The sequence below is a fragment of the Taudactylus pleione genome, unplaced genomic scaffold (assembly GCF_031769625.1).
Source record: "Taudactylus pleione unplaced genomic scaffold, aTauple2 ptg000070l, whole genome shotgun sequence".
NCBI lineage: Eukaryota > Metazoa > Chordata > Amphibia > Anura > Myobatrachidae > Taudactylus > Taudactylus pleione.
Window position 1 is genome coordinate 4079471 of NW_028284472.1, and position 6175 is coordinate 4085645.

Below are 6175 nucleotides of genomic sequence, written 5' to 3' on the forward strand. Positions count from 1 at the left end.
ACTGCCTTTTCTTGTTTGGATAAGGCTTCTCGCATCACAGTAAGGTCATCCTCTAAATGCTCTGCCTCGGTAAGAGCTGATCGTGTTGAGTAAGCTAAGAAAGCTCGGAATCTAGGGAATCTGTTAACGGAGCCAAAACTGGGACACACGGGAAAAAATGCTGTTTTAGGAACTCTAATTTACATTTTGCATTATAAAAAAGCTAGCATATACTGTAGCAGGAAATTATTAGAAAGCTACTAATTTGCTTTTCGCCTGCTATTAAGTTTAACATTATTCTTGGCTAGAATCTCTAGTACATAATTGTTGGAAGCTGCTTATTTTTGGGTGAAAATACAACAACATTATAAAAGTTCAAAAGTGATTAAACTCCAGGTTTACCAGAAAAATGCAGGTATTACAAAATTCTGTAATTAAGATTCTATTTGGTTTGTGTTACTAATCTAGTTTCCCAAAAGGTAATTTTATATACTAAAACTGATATCTAGAGCACACAGTATGGTACAATTACAATAATACAATATACTACAAAACCATGACCTCATTATGGTATAAGGGAATGAACAATAATATGCAAATTCTGTGCAGTTCCTTTAGTATTCTTGGTTAATAAGTCACCAGCAGATTCCAGCTCGTGTCAGACATAGAATGAGAGATTTATTACCTTAGATTTTCCTTCTGCTGGTAGAAAATCTATGACATCTTTTAAGGTGAAATTGATTGCAGAGGAAAACCACGGTACTGATAAGAGACCACAGACTTAACCAACCAGTAGCGGAAATCCCAATGTTCTGTAGATAAATGTCGGGGTCTGGACTTGTAGAATTCAGAGCCTTCACCTGCTGACATCTAAACAAAGGAGATCAAAGCACTATGTACAACCTTAGAGGACCAGCCATGGTGAGTATTATATTACACATCACATACGATTATTGTATATGATCTAAAGCTCTAGAACATAAATTAGCAAAATAATGTACACATTTAGAGGACCGTCTGACAAATCTGGACCTTTTTAAAGAGACGGGGAATATTATTACAGTATTATGGACGTTTATTTAGAAGTAGCATGATCCATTGCGCTTTACAATTGGGAGCAATACAGCTTTAAAATGAGGGTGGGTAATAATAACGTACAGACAGAGGTAAGAGGGTCCTGCTCACAAGCTTACAATGTATAGACATGGAGATATTGGCTGGAAATATTATATGACAGCAGTAAATATTTAGGCCGACTGATGCCGATATTTAAGGTCTATGTACTAAGCTTTGGAGATAGAGTGATCGTAGATAAAGTACCAACCAATCAGTTCCTAACTGTCACGTTACAGGCTGTGTGAAAAGTGACAGTTCAGAGCTGATTGGTTGGTACGTTATCGCTGTGCTTATTATCACTCTCCAGGTGTTAGTACATAGACCCCTTTGTCTGTTACCTGTTTGATTTTCATCTATACATGTTATGCTGATTTCGATTAGGAAGTGACAGCTGAGACTGAAAAGACAACTTTTACTGAGATATGAAAACATTACTCAGAACAATCCTGATCACTATATTAGGAATTACTGCGACAATGTGTTACGGTCCCATAAAAGTACATCGGCTAGACACCGGTGGGGCAGGTATTGTCAGCGTCCACATGTACAAACAGATATATGTTTTTATTGGTTTGTCGCCTTAGGGGATACTCCCATTACTGAGTGATGAATGATTCTGTAGTTTTCCCTGGTATGCGCATTGAAGTGCACATTCACAAAGTAACAAATGTGCTGGAGCAGTATATAATGTTATTAGTGATACATGAATGGCTCCAGTAAGCACAATGGTTGCATGCAGGTGTAATCAGATAAAACTTTGATTCAATGTTACATGCTTTGGATTCAGTGCTGGAGCAGGCTGTTACTGCGCCCTGTGCTGGTCCCGCCCCCTGGACGTAACATCACATCGGGGCAGGGGTATCAGCACAGGGATGGACATCACTGCCCGGAGCGTCCAAATGCAGGGGCCGCGGGACAGCGATGGGGCTACCTCCAGGGTCCTGTGCTCTGGATGATGGTGCCGCTCGCACACCCCTGTCTACAGCCCTGTTAGGAGTTCTGTTTAGATTTAATACAATCCATATGCACAATTAAATATTTCATATATTTGCTTTCCTCTGCCAGACTCACTTTACCCTGCTGCTGTTATTACTGGGAGTCACCACGCTGACGTCTGCCCATAGCTTGGCCCTGCACCATCCCAAAAAAGATGGATGTCCGCCGAGCAAAGACCTGACCTTCCCGTCTACAATAAGAGTCAGCCTGAACATGAGCGGTCCGGCCTACACACCCCAGGGCGATGTGAGGAAACGCTCTCTCTCCCCATGGGACTACAGGTAACCCCTATGTACAGTTATTTAGCCACACAATCAGTTTTATCATATCAATCATATCAGTTATCACACACAATCAGTTTTATCATACACAACGAGTTTTATCATACACAACGAGTTTTATCATACACAACGAGTTTTATCATACACAATTAGTTTTATCACACACAACGAGTTTTATCACACACAACGAGTTTTATCACACACAATCAGTTTTATCATACACAACGAGTTTTATCACACACAATCAGTTTTATCATACACAACGAGTTTTATCACACACAATCAGTTTTATCATACACAACGAGTTTTATCACACACAACGAGTTTTATCACACACAATCAGTTTTATCATACACAACGAGTTTTATCACACACAGGGGCCTATTCATTAAACGTAAAAATTCAATGGAGATAATTAGCTTTAGAACTCTCATGGAGTTCTAGCTAATTATAGGTGGAATTCATCATTCCACCTCTCCATAAGTATCTATTCCGAAAAGCTGTCATTTTTGCGATGACAGCTTTTCGGGAAATAGATACTTTTCCCTCTCTACACTACCTTATCGCGTCTGGAAACAGTGCTGCGCATGCGCTGTTACATCTGTAAAACCAGCGCATGCGCAGCACTGCCTACAGATGCGTTAAGTTTCATACACAATGAGTTTTATCATACACAGGGGCCTATTCATCAACACTAAAATAACGTTTTTAAGGACATTTTCCTTAAATAACGTTAATTTGGTATTCATGTAGCCACTTAGCACAGGAGATATCTCCTTGCTAAGTTCCCCTGCGTTAATTTCCACATTCCCAATACATTAGTACATTAGTACATTAGTATGGGGATGTGGAAATTGTGGTATTCATCAAATTCCGAAAATTATCAATTTTCGGAATTTGATGCAGTTACTATTCGCCACTGTGAGGTGGCGAATAGCAGGTGAAACTTACCTGTATCCGCGTGTGCAGGTCCCCCGACGAGTCCCTCCGGCGCTCTGCTCCGTCCTCAGGCTCCGGAGGCTGGTCGGACATGTGTGCTCCCCAGCAGAGCACAAGAAAGTTTAGAAAAAGAAATTTTTTTTTTTTTTTTCTAATCTGTCATGTGGTCTGCTGGGAAACCACATGACAGACCAGCAGGACGGAGCCTGAGGCTGCTGCGCGGACAGGTAAGTCGGGGGGGGGGGGGAGGTGAGCGGAGCGGGTTTGGTCGGGAAGGGGTACACAAACTTAATGCATCTGTAGGCAGTGCTGCGCATGCGCTGGTTTTACAGATGTAACAGCGCATGCGCAGCACTGTTTCCAGACGCGATAAGGTAGTGTAGGCAGGAAAAGTATCTATTTCCCGAAAAGCTGTCATCGCAAAAATGACAGCTTTTCGGAATAGATACTTATGGAGAGGTGGAATGATGAATTCCACCTATAATTAGCTAGAACTCCATGAGAGTTCTAAAGCTAATTATCTCCTTAGAATTTTTAGGTTTAATGAATAGGCCCCACAATCAGTTTTATCATACACGACGAGTTTTATCATACACAATTAGTTTTATCATACACAATTAGTTTTATCATACACTACGAGTTTTATCATACACAACGAGTTTTATCATACACAATTAGTTTTATCATACACAACGAGTTTTATCATTCACAACGAGTTTTAAAACTCGCTACGTATGATAAATGGTGCTCCAGCCAATCAGCTCCCAACTGTCATTTTTCAAACAGATGACAGTTGGGAGCAGATTGGCTGGAGCACCGTTATCATTGATAAATGAGCCCCTAAAACTTAGGTGCAAATGAAGACAAAGGGCCCCATTTAACAATGAATGTTATTACCAGCAGCACATTTAATTCAGTATCGCAGTGATACTAATGAATATACTACTAGTATTTAACATTACTTCAGTGAGGTCCAGTGGCGCCCCCCTCCCTTGGCGACATCCGACTCTCTGTTGCTGCCAGCGACGGGCGGCAGTGTCACGTGCATGCTCAGCGGCCAGTCTGTGCCATGCGCGTGACACTTTCACCTGTCAGGGACTCGGCAGTGCCTGGAAATCTTCACTGAAGCCAGAAAGGCTGTTGCTGGGTTTCCATTGCAGCAATGGGGACCATATTGCTCTCCCTACCTAAACATGGTGCAAGTGATACAGGAGTCTATTTACTAAGCAGTGTTAGGAGACAGAGTGAAAAGTGATAAGGTGCCAGCCAATCAGCTCCCAACTGTCATTTTTCAAACACAGCCTGTGAGACGACAGTTAGGAGCTGATTGGCTGGCACCTTATCACTTTCTAATCACTTTTCACTCAGTCTCCTAACACTGCTTAGTAAATAGACCCCACAGTGACAAACAATGGTGATCTTAGTTTACCGCTGTTTGTTAAATATTCAAAGGAGGACTTAACCCCTTTAACAAGTGCTAAAGGTATTGTGTCTCTTTGCTAAATGGGGCCCTTATGCAGAAAACACACCAGATGATATGTCGTCCGATCTGGCGGATAGGACGTCATATCGTCTACATCGGCCAGTGTGTACCGGCTACAATGCTGATGATGCGCGCTCCAGAGCGGCATCGCCTGTAGGACCTGCATGTACGTCCTACGGGTGATATTATCTGTGGGGGCCTTGGTGCTGAATGCAGCATGTCCCCCACTGTCGCTGCCGGCATCGGCAAGTGTGTATGCATTTGCCGATGATGGCACCCCGCCGGGTCTCGCCGCTGCCGATGTTGTACACACTAGACATCGTTCAAGCTTTCTGCTGCAAGTCTCTGTACATCTGTAATTTATATAAATAACTAAAGTTTGGTGTATGCTATATTTTGGTTTAAACTGAAGGATAAAAAGCTCTTAGCAGTAAAGCTACTCAATCATTTAACTATCCCCTAACATACTGTATATACTTTCCTCCTCTTCTCTATCTCTTTTCAAAATGTTTTCCTTGTAGGATATATTGATGATATATAATTAAAGGGGCATATCAGACCTTCCATATATATTGTAAATGGCCTTCTGCAGCTATAACTAAAGATATAGCACATTATAGTTTTATTGCTTTTTAGTCATATATTTGAATTATCAGTCAGAGTAGTTTATTTTTAATTCCCCCAGATACTACCCGAATCAAAGCAATCAGCTCTGCCCAATGATATAACTGCATGCCTGAAAAGCAGGGAATCAGACGTGAAAAATAAAGATTTGCATTAAGTAAAAATTGCAGGAGCCAAGAGACAAGCCAATAAGTTAAGAGATCTCTTAAGGAGACCACCCCCTAACTGAATTTTTATTTCCTATGCCCAGCCTTGATGCCAGTCACAACAGGATCCCTTACAACATTCCCGAAGCCAAATGCCGCCACCAGGGGTGTCTGGATTTACACGGTAATGTGGACCTCAGCTTGAATTCTGTCCCCATCACACAGGAGATCCTGGTTCTGCACCGCGAGATGAAAGGATGCGTTCAGACCTTCAAGCTGGAGAAGAAGATGGTCACTGTGGGCTGCACCTGCGTCCGGCCCTCCGTCCAATAGCAACAATAGAGGCCAACGCTCCGTGCCGACAGTAGAGCGATTTGTGGACATTCTCGCTAAAATATGGACATTTCCTCTGTGTGTTTTGACAATGAACATACGGAGGAGAAGATAACAGTAGCACTGGTACAGTGCAGGTCATCCTGTAGCAACTTTTTGTTGCACTATAAAGAATATAATTATTATTATTATTATTATTTTATATAATGTATTTATAATATTTGGTTGTGCATATAATAAACATGTATTAGTACACCTAACTCTCAAAATGTACTTGC

At 41.6% G+C, this 6175-nt stretch overlaps 1 pseudogene; it reads left to right on the plus strand.

Annotated features, from left to right (window-relative positions):
- The first annotated feature begins 873 nt into the window (after positions 1–873).
- On the plus strand, positions 874–5906 carry LOC148533722 (interleukin-17A-like; annotated as a pseudogene).
- The last annotated feature ends 269 nt before the right edge of the window (positions 5907–6175 follow it).